Source organism: Schistocerca serialis, chromosome 8 (assembly GCF_023864345.2).
Source record: "Schistocerca serialis cubense isolate TAMUIC-IGC-003099 chromosome 8, iqSchSeri2.2, whole genome shotgun sequence".
Taxonomy (NCBI): domain Eukaryota; kingdom Metazoa; phylum Arthropoda; class Insecta; order Orthoptera; family Acrididae; genus Schistocerca; species Schistocerca serialis.
The window spans coordinates 540286023-540305872 of NC_064645.1; positions in this window are offsets into that span (position 1 = coordinate 540286023).

The following is a 19850-nucleotide window of genomic DNA, read 5'->3' on the forward strand; positions in this document are numbered from 1 at the left end:
CGTGAGGTCAGTGCCCATTCACAACATGTGACGTACTCGCCGATTCATTCATACAGACGACAGCTGGTGTCGTGCGTTTTTAATCTACCACATGGCGCTGCGCCGTATAACTGTTTCGTTACGCAGACTTATTTGACTGCTACACCTCTCATATTCTTTAATGTTATATCTACTTTTTGTTAATAGAGTCTCATTTTGGTTGTTACTTCAACAGTTTCTTAATCATTAGTAGGCACACAGTTGCGATTCACAGATATTCAGAGAACATTTCAGAATACATCTCTTAAAGAAAATTTCGGCTACAAAAAACGTTGTGTCACTCAACAGTAAGAGTTACCATGCTTTTCTCTTATCATGAATCCTGTTACTACTTACACAGTCAGTGGAACTGTATTCATGTGTACACATCTGTAATCATTTCATAACATTATAGCGTCAATATTCGTATGTTAAGCATTATGTGACTTCATTTAGTAGGGGCTGACTGAACTGTTCATACCTTTATACTCCATATTATAAACCAGTGAAATACTCTCCATACCTTATATAATGTGGCCCTATCTTTAAATCGTAAACGTATAGCGTTTCCCTTGAGATTTTCGTGTTAGTGTTGTGTCTTGCTCATGTCAATAACAATACGTCTATTTCGTTGTACTTCATAACCAGTTGGCGGAAACTACTTCGCCAATTAATACCTCCTGAATAATGGGCCGACTCGCACGCCGCTTTAAACCTCCACTTCCTCACACTGCATAATAATGGGCCGGCTCAGACATTGCCGAGCCGCGCGGGATTAGCCGAGCGGTCTCAGGCGCTGCAGTCATGGACTGTGAGGCTGATCCCGGCGTAGGTTCGAGTCCTCTGTCGGGCATGGGTGTGTGGGTTTGTCCTTAGGATAATTTAGGTTAAGTAGAGTGTAAGCTTAGGGACTGAAGACCTTAGCAGTTAAGTCCCATAAGAATTCACACACATTTGAACACACTTCCCATCTACAATCGCTCGACTTACCTGTAGTCTAAAAATAATTCTCCTCCACAACATAAACCTCTTTGGCAAGACCATCCCTTGCCTATAAACACATATCAATTTCCTCAGCGGAAACTACGTCACTTAAGAATACAGTATTTACCTCCATGAGGCTTAACACAACCTTTGCGCCAGTAATTTCCTGACCTCGTTTTCTGCCACCAAATCTTATTCTTTCGCAATTTTCGTCATACTCACTTACCTAGTTTGGCGTCTTCTTCTGCGACTGCTGGCCTATCTTTAGAAAACTTATTCTATTTCATGTCTGATATAATTAAAGCCCATGTTCTACTTACCTGCTACTTTTGTCAGATGTTTCAAACATAATGAGTAATATTATTCTTGCTGGTTCTTTAAAAATCTGCTTTGTGATAGATGTTTCAAATGTCATTTAAAGCTATTCTGGTGTTTCTTAATCCCACGGAATACCGTGTTCTCTTGCTTGTGCATCTATGATCCTATGCTTTCGTGCTATAAAACTTCCTGTTGCCGGCCGGAATGGCCGAGCGGTTCTAGGCGCTACAGTCTGGAACCGCGCGATCGCTATGGTCGCAGGTCCTAATCCTGCCTCGGGCATGGATGTGCGTGATGTCCTTAGGTTAGTTAGGTATAAGTAGGTCTAGGTTCTAGGGGACTGATGACCTCAGAACTTAAGTCCCACAGTGCACAGAGCCATTTGAACCAAACTTCCTGCTCACAGATATTCCGTCAATTCCTATTTTTCACCTGTCCAATGCAGATGTTTATCCTGCTGGGTTAGTACGCTGTCAATAATTGCGTTTGTTGTCACAGTTGGTGTAAAAATTTTGTCATAGCTGTGGATAGTGAAGAATGCTAAGAGGACAGAATACAGCTCAGAACGAAAGAAGAGGAAGAATGGACAGCATGAAAGGAAATGAAGTAATGCTGTTAGTTAACTCGGGTACCTGGTAGTCGTCTACTACCTAGCAATGCAAAGAACGCTATTGCCCCCTGAGGGTAACTGACGTTCAAAGTATTTTTTTGATGTCTACAGTACTGTAGAGTCCTTTGCTTAGTCCCTTTTATGTGTTAGCTACTTCCACAGCATTGTTGTGTGGTATACTAATTATTTTGTATGGCCCTTCATACAATTCATGAAATTTCTTAAGCTCGCATCTCGTGGTCGTGCGGTAGCGTTCTCGCTTCCCACGCCTGAGTTCCCGGGTTCGATTCCCGGCAGGGTCAGGGATTTTCTCTGCCTCGTGATGGCTGGGTGTTGTGTGCTGTCCTTAGGTTAGTTAGGTGTAAGTAGTTCTAAGTTCTAGGGGACTGATGACCTTAGAAGTTAAGTCCCATAGTGCTCAGAACCATTTGAACCAAATTTCCTAATTTATGAGTTTATCTTAGAAGACCTGGTTCCTGTTTTGATCAATATCAATTCGTCAGTTTGATATTTCCTTTCTTAACCCGCCTGTTGTATTTGCTTTGTTTTTTATCTGATTTCTCTTTAATCCTGCTTAAAGCTAGGTCCTTTTTTTCAGTAATTGAGAGGTGATCTCTCGGTGGCAAACTACCTGCTGTTCAATAATACTGGGTACTTTCGCTCCTGTCGGTAGTTCCTGAGGAGATATTTCTGTGGTAGAGTGAGGCAACTCATTTATAACTCTCTCAAACTCTTCCACATAATCTACCCACGTGTGATGCTTTTTAGAACAGTAAGCCATAAACAGCCTGTTTATATCCCTCATCATCCGTTCACTCATATTTGATTGGGGCTGGTATTTGAATATGTAAATAGGCTTTATGTCGACATCCCGCAACATATTTTTCCAACACTCTGATGTAAATTGTGAAGTGTTCTCACTAATTATCAAATGGTTCAAATGGCTCTGAGCACTATGGGACTTAACATCTATGGTCATCAGTCCCCTAGAACTACTTAAACCTAACTAACCTAAGGACAGCACACAACACCCAGCCATCACGAGGCAGAGAAAATCCCTGACCCCGCCGGGAATCGAACCCGGGCGTGGGAAGCGAGAACGCTACCGCACGACCACGAGATGCGGGCAAACTAATTATCCTATCTGGTTTTCTCACCTTTCCAATTGTGTTGAAAAAAACTCTTTATAGCTATTATTACATAATTTAACAATGCTTGTACAAATTCCTTGAATGTAGTACATGTGTTAATGACCTCTTTTCCCCATGATATTACGTCTCCTTGAAATCTGCTTGCCACAGCTTTTGGTTTTTGTTGTTCTGTTAGGTTTTCAGGAAGTGTATCCTTGAACTGTTTAATAAAATCAACTGGATGTATGTTAGCTCTACTAGAGAAAGGGTGGTAAACAATAGTGGGATTTGTTACATCACTAACATGCACACACACTTTATCCTTGCTTTTATCTGGAAGTCGATTCACTACTTCCCTACTTCACCTTGAATCGCATCTGTGGTACCTTTACAATGAGCACCTATGTGTGAAACCTTACGACTAAGTAATTGCTGCTCTTCCTTGATGTTTTCTAACTCACTTAACTGCTGGTAATGTTTATCGCTACATCCTTTAGCAGCCTTGACTTTGCTCCTTTATTACTTGACTAACATTACTATTTATTGTTGATATTACACAATCCTGAGCCTCCATTTCATCACTCAGCTTTTTAACTTTACTATCAAACTTCTGATTTATTTCAAGCTTACATAATTCTAATTTCTCACCCCACTCTTTTGCTTCCCTATCTATTTTACTGGAGCAAGCTTCAGTTATAGCTTCAAGTTTTGATACCTTTTGTTCTAAAGCCTTGAAATTGCTATTGATTTCAGTTATTCCTGCATATGCTGTCTCTATTTTCTTCCCGAACTCCTCTTTAGTTTCTTTTTGCCCATTATCTATTTTCCTCTCCAATACTTCTTTGGTGCCTTTTCACTCTGATTGCACATTATCTATTTTCTTTTCAGTTTCTTTTTACCCTGCTATAATTTCCTCTTTTTGTTCTTTTAAAAGTAATTTTTGCTCTGCTATAAATGATTGCAACATTGACATTATAGATTGATTTTGATCTTGCTCGACTCCTTTATCCTGACTATTACTCTCAGTAGACAAAGTGTCAGCAGAATCAGTTCTGTGACTTAATCTACCTGACTCCACTGTCGGCTCATTTCTAACGTCGACGTCAGAAACTGTGGCTCTGACGTCGTTATCCAAATTTACCACGTCACTGTGGTCAGGAGCGACAGATCTATGTTCTCAGTGCAAACATTGAACATAGAATCAACATTTTCAGAAACATTATTAATCTCATTATTATCTCAACTTTGTAACTGCTCTGCTAAATCATCTACAATGTTATTTATTTGCAAGTCTTGTAGCTGATCTGAAGGATCAATCCAATCAATATTTACTTGACCTCTTTCCCTACTTCTAACAAGATATCTCTTTTCCCTTTCGTCAGACATTTTATACTTTATAAAATTTATGTAGTCAAATATGTTTAAATGAATCAATTTTAGACTACACTTTAAGATTTTACGACTATTGAACTGTCCGTTACATAGATTAAATTGCTGTGCCAGAGTAACACTTACTCTTAGGTGCTATTCTGTGTGCTGCCGTCGAGAAGTTCCTTCCCTGCTCCCGCTGCTGAAGCTGGCGTGACGTACTGCTTTCCGGAATGCTGAAACACCCAGTTCAGCAACGCTGCTACAGTTGTGTCTCGGCGCTGCTGCTGGCTGCCAAGGCGGTGTATCTGCTGCGGTGAACTGCGCCCGCTCACTCTGCTACTGCAGCCTCCCCGCGTTGCGTTGCCTCGCCTAGCAGTACGACGAAAACCTCTCGATGAAATAATAACGTAATCCCATGGTCCGCGCACACTTATTTGATTTTTTGAACTATTACACGTCAACACACCCAGTTTCACTCTCAACTAACGGTATGTTCTCGTGAAAAAAAAAATTTGTCTGTGGCATCAGTAATTAAAGTTCAACTAATGTTGGAAAGAGAGTTCAAATACAGTTCAAAGACATTTAACACAGTTCCTACACAGTTCTGTTGTAATTTAGTAGCAGATTATTCACTTCCGATGTTACGAATTTTTACCAACATTTTTCACAGTTCACAGTTCTCGCTAATAATCAAGCCTCATATCTCCAAAGCACTCAAACATCGAAGATTTCCACGCAAGGGATGCCATGTACGGCAAGACAGGAAGAATTATTTGATTGTTGGTGTTGAAAACGATCATCCTCCTTTGCCTCGTCTGAATTACTGGAGATGACGTGTCACTGAGCACATTTGTTCTATGCATGCGGTACACGTGAGGCGCCTAGTTGTTTCCACTGCACTGTGTGGAATACGAAGGTTCTGTTGTAGTTCACTAACCTGCTGTCTTCAAGTTGATGTCCCCAGCGCAGAAAAAAGCACGCAGGTCGTAGGTTCTGTATCTTGAGACTGAAGCTGACTTTCAGCGAGGTTCTGTTCTGAAATAATGTATCACTTCTTTGGGATGCCACTCGCGTATTTTAATATAGCCACACGAGAAGACTACGTGATCTTAATACAACACCTTCTGATACAGCAAAGTACATTATCAAACACAATGTTTACGAAAATGTATCTTTACACTATTTGTGGCATGTATCTGTGCCTCATGACTATCGGACTTAATTTTAATACTGAATATTGGCAAGCACATTCTGCCACAGACAACATGACTGTACCTAATCCAGAGTGACGGACGCGAACTTAAATAAAAATGGGAAACGCATCCTACGACAAACAACATGTCTGTTCTTCTCGACTGCCTAATCCAGAATGACGAACATCCCGAAACAGTTCGCGCGCCATACCAGAAAAGACGTGACCCGAACACTTCCGAAGTGCTTCGTCTGCAATTTCGTCAGTCTTTTGTTTTTGATTTAAATTGTTTTTAATGATTCTAAAATGACTGATTGATAGTCAGCTGTTGAGAGATATTTATATTAAAAAGAGAATTCATTGCAATGAGTAGTTTAACTAATAATAATAGCTATACTTTAACGTTTTGGCGCCCTTGCTGCGAACACAGCAACCAATCACAGAGCAGTAGCATTATGCAGGCGGTCTTTCTCACGGGAATGGTAGCGAATCTAAGATCTGTCACAGGTACTTCACACCACATTTCGTCATCTATATACTTCTTGCATCTCCACTGCTCTGGGAACAGCTTCTTGGAGCCTAATATGGTGGCTGACTAAGCCAGAAATATTATAAGGTTTCAAGCGATGGGAAAGATCCATCAAGGTTTAATACTCGTGTTAGAAAAGCACTATGTAAACAAAGAGCACTTGGTCACACATTCAAGGAAATAACAACCTAGCCGACAGACAAAAGCTGAATGAAGCGAAGGGGAGCAATGAGAGAAGCGTTCAATGATTTTAAAAGTAAGACGTTGTCAAGCGACCTGAGTAAAAATCCTAAGAGATTTTGGTCGTATGTAAAATCAGTAAGTGGTTCAAAATCATCTGTTCTTTCTCTCAGCGACCATACCGGCACCGAAACGGAAGATAACAGAGAGAAGGCCGAAATACTGAATTCGGTCTTCCGAAGTTGTTTCACGGCGGAATTTCGTAACACTGTCCCTCTTTCCAATCGTCGAACGAATGTCGAAATGGCAGATATAGTGATAACCGATCGCGGAAATGAAAAGAGGCTACAATCTCTTAATACTGAAAAGGCGTCAGGACCAGATGAGATACCTATAAGATACTACAAAGGTTATGGGAAAAAAGTTGCTCCCCTTCTAGCAGTAATTTATCGTAGATCGCTTGAGCAACGAAAGATACCTAATGACTGGAAAAAAACGCAGGTCATTCCCGTCTTTAAGAAAGGCTGTAAGACGGATCCGTACAATTATGGACCTATATCGCGGACGTCAATCTGTTGTAGAACCATGGAATATGGTTTATGCTCAAGGATTAAGGGGTTTTTGGAAAATAAACATGTCCTCTATAAAAATCAACATGGATTTCGCAAACAGAGATCCTGCGAAATTCAGCTCGTTCTGTCCCTCCATGGAGTCGACAGCGCAGTGGACAACGGCGCTCAGGTTGCAACCGTGTTCCTTGAATACAGTAAGACATTTGACACCGTCCCGCATTGCCTTTTAATGAAAAAAATACGAGGTTACGGTGTATTGCAGCAGACTTGCGATTAGTTTCAAGACTTCCTTCCAGACAGAACTCAACACGTCCCTCTTAACGGAATCAAATCGACAAATGTGAAGGTAATATCCGGAGTACCACAGGGAATTGCCATAGGACCATTGCTGTTTACAATAGATATAAATGATCTAGTAGAAATCGTCGGATGCTCTTTGCGGCTATTCGCAGATGATGAACTTGTCTATGCCAAAGTAGCAACGCCAGAAGATAGTAAAATTTGCAGAACGACTGCAGAGAATTGATAAATGGTTCAGGCTCTTGCATTTAACCCTGAACGTAAATAAGTGTAACATACTGCGCATACATAGGAAAAGAAATCCACTACTGAACAGCTACACTACTGATGACAAGCAGCTGGAGATAGTGTCTGCCGTAAAATATCTAGGCGTAACTATTCAGAGCGACCTTACGTGGAATGCCCATTGAAAACAGATAGTGGTAAAAGCAGACACAAGACTCAGATTCATCGGAAGGATCTTAAGGTAATGTTTCTCATCTACGAAAGAAGTGGCTTATAAGGCGCTTGTTCACCCGATTCTTGAGTACTGTTCATCTATCTGTGATTCCTACAAGGTGGGACTGATATGGGAGGTGCAGAAGATCAAGCGAAGGGCGGATCGTTTAGGTGGTGCGATAGCGTTACAGAGTACGGAGATGCTAAACAAACTCCACTGGCAGACGTTACGAGAGAGGCGTTGTGCATCATGGAGAGATTTACTATTAATTTCGGGACAACACTTTTCAGGAGGAATCGGAAAACATATTACTTCCCCTCCCCCCCAACCCCGTACATCTCACGTATTGACCACGAGGGAAAATTCAAGAAATCTGAGCCAATACAGAGGCTTATCGACAATGATTCTTCCCAAGTAGATGTAGATGGATGTTGTGTCTAGACAAGAAAGCCTAGGCACAATGAGAGGAAGCCGAAAGGCACGCACATAAACTCACGCAGGCTGGCGTGAGGTCTGAAACAGGATACGTAATGAATGCTATAAAGAAAAGTAAGAAGCTTCTGGAATACTTAACTTTAATCCATAATTGTAGAACATCGCTCTTGATGATACATGCTTCATATAATAAATATCAATTGAATACGGCGCCTTGCTAGGTCGTAGCAAATAACTTAGCTGAAGGCTATGCTAACTATTGTCTCGGCAAAATGAGATCTTATTTGTCAGTGAACTGTGGCTAGCTACGTCGGCTGTACAACTGGGACGAGTGCTGGTAAGTCTCTCTAGACCTGCCGTGTGGTGGCGCTCGGTCTGCGATCACTGACGGTGGCGACATGCGGGTCCGACTTATACTACCGGACCGCGGCCGATTTAAAGGCTACCACCTAGCAAGTGTGGTGTCTGGCGGTGACACCACAATGTAGATCAGTCTTCTCTCAATACGAATCAATAACGTACAGAAATTTTTCTTGTCCCACAACCCACGTCCTGCCCCAGTTATATTCCCCGGGTTCAGATAAAGTGAATTTGTTGGCCATTGGCCAATGTTTCCGATAATGTCCCAGCTGTGGTCCTCGGATACTCAGTAAGTTTGGTGGCCAACGCACTACCTGATTTCACTTGAATACACTAAAATCACTGGAACATGGGTCTGGTCATGTGTGATGGACAATGTGCTTCAAGATACCATCACCGTCTGGGAAAACATCAAAAGTGGAGGGATGTAGGTCGTCCGCAGTAATAGTCACGTAGCCCATAGCCGCATAGTGTTTTCGGTTGTTACCACAGATCCATTGGAAGCCCAGGTGAATGTCCCTACTACCGTAGCCAGTTGGCATTCCAACATTTTGGCGATTTTTTTAACACGCAACTCCCTTCAGACTCCTACAATCTCCCCAAACTGTAACTCATTGACGCCCACCATTCCATAGCTGTAGTCGCTTATTCCTATCTCCCCCACCAGTTGCCCTTTCTCATTCACTCATTCACTCAGCCCAACTCACTGTCGTTATCGCTTTGTGTATCTTTGTCTCTCTATAATTGTCTCCTGTGTCACAGCCTACTCCCACAGTCTCCTTTCACTGCCACTGTCTCCTTCTTACTCTCTCTTATTCCTGATATCTCATTCTTTCCTTGCTTTTCCGTCTCCTTGTCACTGCCACTGTCTTCTTCTCTCTCAGTATAAAAATCTCCAATATGTTCCCATGCCAGAATTTTGGGACTAGTTTTTAAATGTGCTGGGGCAGGTAGAATGAAGCAGCTGGTAGCCCGTTTTTCAGCCAGAGTCTTTTAAATAGACAGGAACATGTTGGCATTTTTATGCTGTGGTAGGAGCATTTTCCCCCTGGTTCTTTTTTTCCCTGCTGCAGCAGCACATGTGACTCATATTAAGAGAATTATATTTTTTTATAAAATTTAGATAGTTTTCTCACTTCAAACCGAAAGAACGCAAAACTTATTTTACACCTCAGACCGGATTTCACGTGTAAAATCTTTTGGATGTGCTTCAGGACTACCACATGGGATTACCAGGTCATAACGGAGACACTTTATGGCATATTTCTCCGCACTATGTAAATTTTGTAAACTACATTTCTGCCTCACAATGGGTTTTACTGGCGTATTTTATACTCGTACGTAAAAGTAGAGTAACTGTAAATCTGAATCTCGGTAACGGATAAAGTTATGAAGAAAAGTTTCAAAGTTATTCGGGATCGTGACTTAGGCATATATTGAAAAATGTTAGCCGTTTGTTGTGCGTAGCTGTCTTGGAATCCTCGGCTGGGATTAGGTCCTCTGGTGACGGCGCAAATTATTGAAAAATACTCTTTGTGTTTTTTTTTTACCCAAGGAAACACCCCAGAACTAACGGTGCCTCTAAAAGTCCCAACACAGACCATATCAAATGCAAAAAGGAACAACCCATTTGCTCCATTTGGCTAAATAGGAGGAAGTGCGCAGTATTCATACTTTGACCCTGAAACACCCCAGTTTAAATTCCTTGTTGGGTTTTGTGTAATTTATCGAATCCGCCAAACAGTTAATTATTATGATTATATGACCGTGTGCTTAATGGATGAAAGGCTATCGGTTTTTATGCTGTGGCTTCGGGGGTATTTCAACCGAGTGCGGCTGTTTGCAACTGAATAGTGGAATGATTGAAAGTTTGTCTATTGTTAAGGACCACAAAGGTTGCGATGTACAGACTGTATGTTTTCTGCTAACACACAAATTCTGAGGCAGTAGTTACCTTCGTCTTACACGTCTAATTACAGTTATATCTTTTTATTGGTTGCTGATTTTCAGTACTTCGTCAGACGCAATGCTGATGGTAAACATTCACAACAATCCGCACTGCAATCCATGGTTGTGCTGGCCGACGCGGTAGACGCGAAACACGTAATCCGGCACTTGTCACTTTCTGTTTCATAACACTCGCGAATCGGTATTAGTGAGGGTCAACCCCACGACGATCAGGGGGACGTGCTCACTCGTCATACTGCGGTGAATTTTACTGTTTACAACTCACTTGACCACCATTCTTGCGCGTCTTTCCAACACTACCGCACGCTCGGCACTCTCCAGTGCTGCGCACTCAACACTAGTCACACTGCCTCCTGCAGCGCTTCACAATCGACTCCTGTCTACTATCGACCTGGGTGTCGGATATTAGCATCTATGTTCGTGGGATCACGGATCCCTTATAACCCTCTCCTGTTGTTTAATGACACGAGCCTACTGATGGGTATACAAACTGTCCGAAACCCAAGAGCTATACAACACAGTTGATCTGACATTTTTATCACCAGTAGACTCCACGGTATGATCGCCGGAGGATCTCAGTTTAATGAGCATTATTAGAGAAAATATGGTGCACCTTGTCGCCTACTGACCTGTGTCCTTAGGGCGGTACTTGTTTGGAGCAGGTGTTCGCCTAGACGAAGGAACGTCTGGACACGACCATCGACCTAATGTGACACGAATAGACGACACATTGCCACTGATCCACGGTCCAATCTCCAGAGTCCTGTAGCCCTTGAAATTGTAAATGATTATATCGTTGTGTCAAGGCGGTCATCAATGTGTACTGAACGATGAGCCCCGAAAAACTTGTGTCTGTTCCAGCCTTATATCCTGTCGTCAGTTCTGCCATAGATCATAGACTACCTCACTTTGCGGAGCGGGCATACTCTGTGATCAAACTTAGACCTCCAACATCTTTTCATTATTCGTGGTTTCTACGTACCTTAATAAACGTGCACAGATGCTCACAACAGCAGCACGCACATCCGACCAGCAAAACGAGTTTCGGAAATATTTGTTCCTGTGCGCTGTGTCACTGAGCCGTCTCTGCTAGATTCGTTTCATATTACCTTGTATTTTCTATTGTCACAGTCAGTCATTTGTGATTAGTTTTGTACTTAGTGTTCGGTTCAAATGAAAATGCGCAAATGACAATCAAGGTTTAGCACAGATTCGTGTGTCTGTGGAAAGATCAGTGCGGGAAGCATACAGCTACTACCACCGTCATATCTTAGTAAAAGATCTAGCACAGAAGCGGAGAAAATCTGATATAAAATCGCTAATTGGGTCTAAGGCTTACATCCAGTCACTTGTTGACCAGTCGGGTGTGGCAGTTGAAGATAGCAAAACGAAAGCCAAGTTTTATATTTCACGTCCAATAAATCGTTCACGCAGGAGAATCGTACTGACATACAATCGTTTAACCATGGCACAGACTCCTATATGGACAACATTGCAATAAGACTCCCTCGCGTAGAGAAAGTACTTAAGGGGTTCATGAAATCCCAATTCAGTTTTTCAAAGAATATACTACGGCATTGGCTCCTTACTAAGCTAGCGTTTACTGCTAATCTCTTGGCCCATGAATCAGTACCATTCTAGAAAGCATCGCGTATGCGACATTCAGCTTGCCCTTTCCTCTCATAATACACTCCTGGAAATTGAAATAAGAACACTGTGAATTCATTGTCCCAGGAAGGGGAAACTTTATTGACACATTCCTGGGGTCAGATACATCACATGATCACACTGACAGAACCACAGGCACATAGACACAGGCACCAGAGCATGCATAATGTCGGCACTAGTACAGTGTATATACACCTTTCGCAGCAATGCAGGCTGCTATTCTCCCATGGAGACGATCGTAGAGATGCTGGATGTAGTCCTGTGGAACGGCTTGCCATGCCATTTCCACCTGGCGCCTCAGTTGGACCAGCGTTCGTGCTGGACGTGCAGACCGCGTGAGACGACGCTTCATCCAGTCCCAAACATGCTCAATGGGGGACAGATCCGGAGATCTTGCTGGCCAGGGTAGTTGACTTACACCTTCTAGAGCACGTTGGGTGGCACGGGATACATGCGGACGTGCATTGTCCTGTTGGAACAGCAAGTTCCCTTGCCGGTCTAGGAATGGTAGAACGATGGGTTCGATGACGGCTTGGATGTACCGTGCACTATTCAGTGTCCCCTCGACGATCACCAGTGGTGTACGGCCAGTGTAGGAGATCGCTCCCCACACCATGATGCCGGGTGTTGGCCCTGTGTGCCTCGGTCGTATGCAGTCCTGATTGTGGCGCTCACCTGCACGGCGCCAAACACGCATACGACCATCATTGGCACCAAGGCAGAAGCGACTCTCATCGCTGAAGACGACACGTCTCCATTCGTCCCTCCATTCACGCCTGTCGCGACACCACTGGAGGCGGGCTGCACGATGTTGGGGCGTGAGCGGAAGACGGCCTAACGGTGTGCGGGACCGTAGCCCAGCTTCATGGAGACGGTTGCGAATGGTCCTCGCCGATACCCCAGGAGCAACAGTGTCCCTAATTTGCTGGGAAGTGGCGGTGCGGTCCCCTACGGCACTGCGTCGGATCCTACGGTCTTGGCGTGCATCCGTGCGTCGCTGCGGTCCGGTCCCAGGTCGACGGGCACGTTCACATTCCGCCGACCACTGGCGACAACATCGATGTACTGTGGAGACCTCACGCCCCACGTGTTGAGCAATTCGGCGGTACGTCCACCCGGCCTCCCGCATGCCCACTATACGCCCTCGCTCAAAGTCCGTCAACTGCACATACGGTTCACGTCCACGCTGTCGCGGCATGCTACCAGTGTTAAAGACTGCGATGGGGCTCCGTATGCCACGGCAAACTGGCTGACACTGACGGCGGCGGTGCACAAATGCTGCGCAGCTAGCGCCATTCGACGGCCAACACCGCGGTTCCTGGTGTGTCCGCTGTGCCGTGCGTGTGATCATTGCTTGTACAGCCCTCTCGCAGTGTCCGGAGCAAGTATGGTGGGTCTGACACACCGGTGTCAATGTGTTCTTTTTTCCATTTCCAGGAGTGTATACTGAGAACTGTGGGTGAAGGGCAACAGGCTGACTACATATTTCTAGAGTTCTGAATGAGCTTGACACGGTGCCCCATTGCAGGCTCTTAAAGAAGGTACGAGCGTATGGAACAGGTTCACCGTTACTTGAGTGGCTCAAAGACTTCGTAAGTTATATAACGCTACGTCGTCCTCTATGGCAATCATACAAGGATGTCGTGAGGAGTGACCCATGGAAGTGTTATAGGACCACTACTATTCTCTATATACTAAAATGATTTGTCGGACAGGGTGGGCAGAAATGCTGATAATACCGTGGTGTACGGTAAGGTGTTGAAGTTGAGTGGTTGCAGCAGGATACAACATGATTTAGACAAAATGTTTAGTTGGTATGGAGAATGGTAGATAGCTCTAAATGTGGAAAAATGCAAGTTAGTGCGAATGATTAGGAAAAATAAACCTGAAACTTCCTGGCAGATTAAAACTGTGTGCCGGACCGAGTCTCGAACTCTGGAACTTCGCCTATCGCGGGCAAGTTCTGCACCAAGCGCGACTCACGACCCGTCCTCACAGCTTTAATTCCGCCAGTACCTCGTCTCCTACCATCCAAACTTCACAGAAGCCCTTCTGCATACCTTGCAGAAATAGCACTGCTGGAAGAAAGGATATTGCGGAGACATGGCTTAGTCACAGCCTGGGGGATGTTTCCAGAGTGAAATTTTCACTCTGGAGTGTGCACTGGTACGAAACTTCCTGGCGATTATAACTGTGTGCCGAGACCGAGACTCGAATTTCATTCTGGAAACATCCCCCAGGCTATGGTTAAGCCACGTCCCCGCAATATCCTTTCTTTCAGGAGTGCTAGTTCTGCAAGGTATGCAGAAGCGCTCGTGTGAAGTTTGGAAGGTAGGAGACGAGGTACTGGCAGAATTGAAGCTGCGAAGACGGGTCCTGAGTCGTGATTTGGTAGTTCAGTTGCTACAGCACTTTCCCGTGAAAGGAAAAGGTTCCGAGTTCGAGTCTTGGTCCGGCACACAGTGTTAATCTTCTAGGTGGTTTCATACCAGCGCACACTCCGCTGCAGAGTGAAGATTTCATTTTGGAAAAATAAACCTGTAACGTTTGGATACGGCACTAGTAATGTTCTGCTTGACAGGGTCACGTTGATTAAATATCTTGGAGTAACGTTGCAAAGCGAGATGAAAAGGGACATGCATGCAAGGGTTATGGCAGGAAAGGCGGATGGTCTAATTCGATTTATCGGGAGAATTCTAGGAAAGTGTGATTCATCTGTAAATTGGAACGCGTAACGGACGCTAGGGCGAACTATATTTGAATACTGCTCTGGTGTCTGGGAACCGTATCAGGTCGGAATAAAGGAAGACATCGCTGCATTTCAGAAACCGGCTGCTAGTTTTGCTACTGGTAGGCTCGAAAAGCACGGAAGTGTTACGGAGATGCTTTGGGAACTCAAATGGGAATCCATGCAGGGAAAATAACATTCCTCTCGAGGAAAACTAGTGAGTAAATCTGGAAAACCGGCAGTTGAAGCTGACTGCAGAATGATTCTGTTGCCTCCAACATATATTGCACGTAAGGAACACGAAAATAAGTTAAAAGAAAAATTGGGGCTCGTACGGAGGCACATTGACACGTTCCATAAGGTGGATTACGGAGTATCGATGTAGACGTAATTTTTTCCAATAAGCACCGTATCCAATATTTATTATCTACATTTCGTGCTTCCCAATTACCTTTCTCTCTTTATCCTCTTTGTGAATGAGTGGCGAATATGTTGAATTTGTCTTTTCTATGTTGGCAGCACAGCTCCTGGCTGTCTGCTGTAGTAGTAACAGTGTAGCCAATGTAACTTTTTCGCTTAAGTCAAATAGATTTTTATGCTTCCCGTAGTCATCTACAGTAATTAAGTTGGTGGCAGATAGGACCCCTCTGTTTCTTCCAGGTACCTGGGGGAAGTTCTTACAAGGAGAGCGTCCTGTCGTCACTCGGATTTGAACCTCGGTGACAGAAGTAGGTAGCCTTAAAAGCAACTAGGCGCTGATGACTATGTTAATGTGTGACGGCGAAAAGCTATTCTGAATAATGTACGCGTTTGATTTGCTGGTTCAGTTTCAACTTCGGTAGTCGAATTCTTATAGTTTTTAGAGTTTAGTCACGAGTATATTTTCCGCATTTAGGAATTTTTTAGATCCTTGCTTTGTGTAAAGAGAACATGTGGTAAATCAGTTACTCCAGAAGAGGTTTAAAATTCAACTATCTGACTTCTCTTTTAATTGGAATTTATCTGTGAACTTTTCTCGAATGTGTAAGTTTTATTTCTTCTGCTTTTCATTTCGTCTCAATCATAAAATTGTGTAGCTTTCTTCATAACAACTCGTGGTACTTTCAGTACGATCTAGAATTAATTTTATTTTTAATTCCACGTGGTGTTTTACTGCTCGTTGTTTCAATACGTTTTGCATATTTTGTGCTCTTGAAGTTTTCATGAGTTGTTTGTTGAATATTTACGGCATACCTTAGTTTGACGTCAAAGGTGATGTAGAAAAATTTCTTTGTCTAAAAGTGATCCGTAGCGTTCGTATTCACAATAGTTCAATCGTAGCTACTGGGATGAGCCTCTGAGCCTTTGACTTATTGCTATGGGTAAAATTCTTTTACATATCTATTCTTGTGTGTGTGTGTGTGTGTGTGTGTGTGTGTGTGTGTGTGCGTGTGTGTGTGTGTGTGTGTGTGTGTGTGTGTATGTGAATCACGTATATTTGTGTGAACTTCTACCAGGTGCGCCTAGGATTTCCTTATTTATTTATGATCGCAATGTACCTCATCATTCAATTTAGTAATAGTGCAACCGGGTTAAGTAATTAAATTACATGAAACGACAAATTACTCTGTGAATTTTTAATATGAGGTTATATTTCAATAAAATGTGTTAAACGCGGTGTGTATTTCACAAACAAATACCTCCCTTTGAGGATTATTTTAATACATTCGACCTGGATGCTCTGAATCATTAAAGAAAAGCCTCATATTACTAGATTCTAGAGTGATTACCTCATGTTTTGTTAAGGCTTAAACTCGAGGTTCCTCTGAATTATTTGATTTACCGTGTGTACCTGAACTGTTCCTATAGACTCGCACCATCTACTCGCTTGGGTCTTTTTACAAACACGTTAGTAATGCTCACCAATTCAGTGATTAATTCATTTTTAATTAAATTTTCCCAAATGGAATTAAACTGGATGGCGACCCAGAAAAATATTTTGCTACACGGAACTTACAGGAGGCTGCATAATTCCACTTCGGCTAACTTCTCTGTGCTTTAGTTTGCAAATAACTTTGCATTTAACCATTCACCCACTAATAATCATTTGTCACAATTGCTTATTTCAGTAAATATCCCCATTTTCAGTCGTATCAATTTAGAATAATGTCCCATTCGTCTCTACTCCTCTTATGTATTTTCCCTTCCTGTGTCACATGCCCGCAACGCCACTACACAGGACGGAAATTGGAAGTGGTCAGTGGCCATCCGTCAGTATTCATAGAAATCTGCCAATGTTATTATCTGGTATTTTAGTAAATGTTACTGAGAGAGAAATGAAAGCGGTAGGTGGACTATGGTGGGTGAGTTCAGTAAATGTCGTTTCAGGGTGATTTCGGTCTCTTGTCAATGCAGGACTACATACTTTGCACTTGAGACTCTGCGGCTGGCGTCCCCAAGAGGTGACACTTGGGTATTTTTAAGCTGGAGGGGCAGTGACGTACGTTGAACTGCGACATTCGGCTGCCGGCAATGAGTAGCTGATGGTTTTTATGCTCGGAAGCGGTGTAATATATCGGCCACGGGAGACGCTCAGTTCGCAACCGAGATACAATAGCCACTAGGCACCAAGGCCAGCAAACATCAGTGCTGAGGGACGCCACATGACATTCACCTAACATGTATTGTGTGCCAGCTTAGGTAGTGGACCAGCAGTGCTCGTAGGACCTGAAGGTAAGACTGGAATGAAAGCAGATTTGCTGGCAGAGGACACGTCCATAGGACCGGGATGCAGACATCTAACAGCTGACAAATAACTTGAAAAGTGATACGATGGCTTCTAGCAATAACTTTCTTCCCATACGTCTGTGGTCTTTCGACGGCTCAAACTGCTGATCAGTCATGCACATGGCCACCCCCAAGAGAGGCAAGTTCCGCAGAATTCTAGGAGAGAGATCGTCCTGGTGTGAAGGACTTGACTTCGAGACTGCAGAAGAAGCACTGTCTCGTGAGACTCCATAGCAAATACCTCAACTAGAGATGCCTATCTAGGCACTCTGATGAGAGCCTTGGTGAGAATAATTTTCTGAGGGTCACTACGCTTAACGCAAGATGTTATACTCAACCGTATGAGTGCACAACGGTTTGTTTTTTTAGTATGTCTTTGTGAAACATAAAATGACTTTTTGTGTGAAGAAGGATATGAAGCAGGGACGGACTTTATCACCACTGATTTTTAACACTTACTTCGAAGAAGCAATAAAGGAACTGAAAGTAATTTTCAAAAAGGAAGACAAGTGTTTAGCGAAGAACTATCTATATTAACGTTCGCAGACGAAATATATGTATAGAAGTCTTAGGAAAGGGTTAGCGGAGGTTGCAGTCGAAGCAGCAGGCTTTGGTCTGCATGTAGACTGCAACTAACACAATCTCGTCACACAGAGCAGCATTTTCCTCTCATGTGCGTATTAAACCACAGAATTCAAAATATGGGTCGTTGATGGCCCTTGAGAAAAAGGTATGAATGTGTACATATCCACAGAGTCTGAAGTGCTGGAAACATAGCTGCTGATTACAGTAGGCGCATATCACGAATGTCTGTTGTAAGCAGGTATCCTAGTCTGTTTTTCAACAACAAAAATGTATCCGGGTGGTGCTGCTAACCACTCTGGTATGAAATCTTCTTATCTGTCTACAGTCCAGGAGTAAAGAAATCTGCGAAGACTACAGAACATACGTGATTAGGTAGCACACACATCAGCGGCGAAACGGAATCCCTTGACGATGATTTAAACTGAGACGTTGACGAAAAATGATCTTAAATGAATTTCAATGCCGCTTCGAATAATTGAAAAAATGGAATACCAAGTGACTGAAGGTTACACGTGCATCTAGGAGCGATGGCCTGGACTGGACGCCTTGAGACCGTAGAGCGTCGTTTATCATCCCGAGCGATAGAACTGGAAGAGGGCAACCCAATCTCTACATGTGCAAAACATGTCTGGAAAGAATTGTGCTAGAATTTGATTAGCGATTTTGCAGGACGTTGATGATCCTTCAATCAGGTTTTGTGGGCTGTGAGCATGTGCTGCACTTTCGGCACTCCTAACTCACTTGTCGATTCCTGTTAAATTTCCCGCAACTTCAGGAAGTCATATCCATTTGCTGACTTCAGTGTTTCGTTGGTGTAAGAATGAGTGGATGCATGGTCATTCCACTTGACACGTCTATCCGACACTTGAGTTCACAGTGAGTGAATTCTATTAGTACGCCACTTAGATCGGTATTATAAATCTGCTTAAGTTCCGTGATGTTCATTAATGGTATTACGTCATATCACCGCACGAACTTCTTTCTACTCACGATTTTTTTCTAAGGTTTAACTGGTGCCCTGAGCCAAGATGGCGAAGCTGTTTTAGCCTAGCTACCAACGCATTGGCAGGCGAAATGAATCCGGTGAGGGTCACGCGGCAGTCATTTCCCAGACATCAAGCACGAATTTCCTTTCGTCAACATTCTAGCCTAGAACATTCCTTGTCAACGTGAACTTACCAGCTACATACTCGTCACGACCGTCATGTATTATCATGTTCTTTCCCGCATTCTCTGCTACGTAACGTAAGAATCTTAAGGTGATGTACTGTCAAATCCAAAGTTTTTCGCCTGATCTGCATGCAGCCCACATGACGTAGCTGAGTTGCACGTCCTCTAATCTCTTAGCAGTAAAGTCGTTTGACTACATAGAATGGATACCAAAAGAGGTCACTACAGAACTCTGTCCTTTAAGGTAATCAGTTCAGATCTAAATAGACTCCACGATCTTGCAAATACCAAGAAATGCGTTATTTCAGAGGAGAGAGCCCTTAACGCCTGTAAACTCAATTTTATTCCAGTGAGTGACAGTTCAACATAGCTACCACAATGATTAGACTTTGTGTTAACTAACTCCATCACATCAGCCATTCCAGCAATCGTCAGGCAAAATGGAGTATTCTTATGAACAAGATATTTTGAGACAATATCTCGACTCCTAAAAGCACCCTTACATTTCGAAATATTTTTGCTCTTAC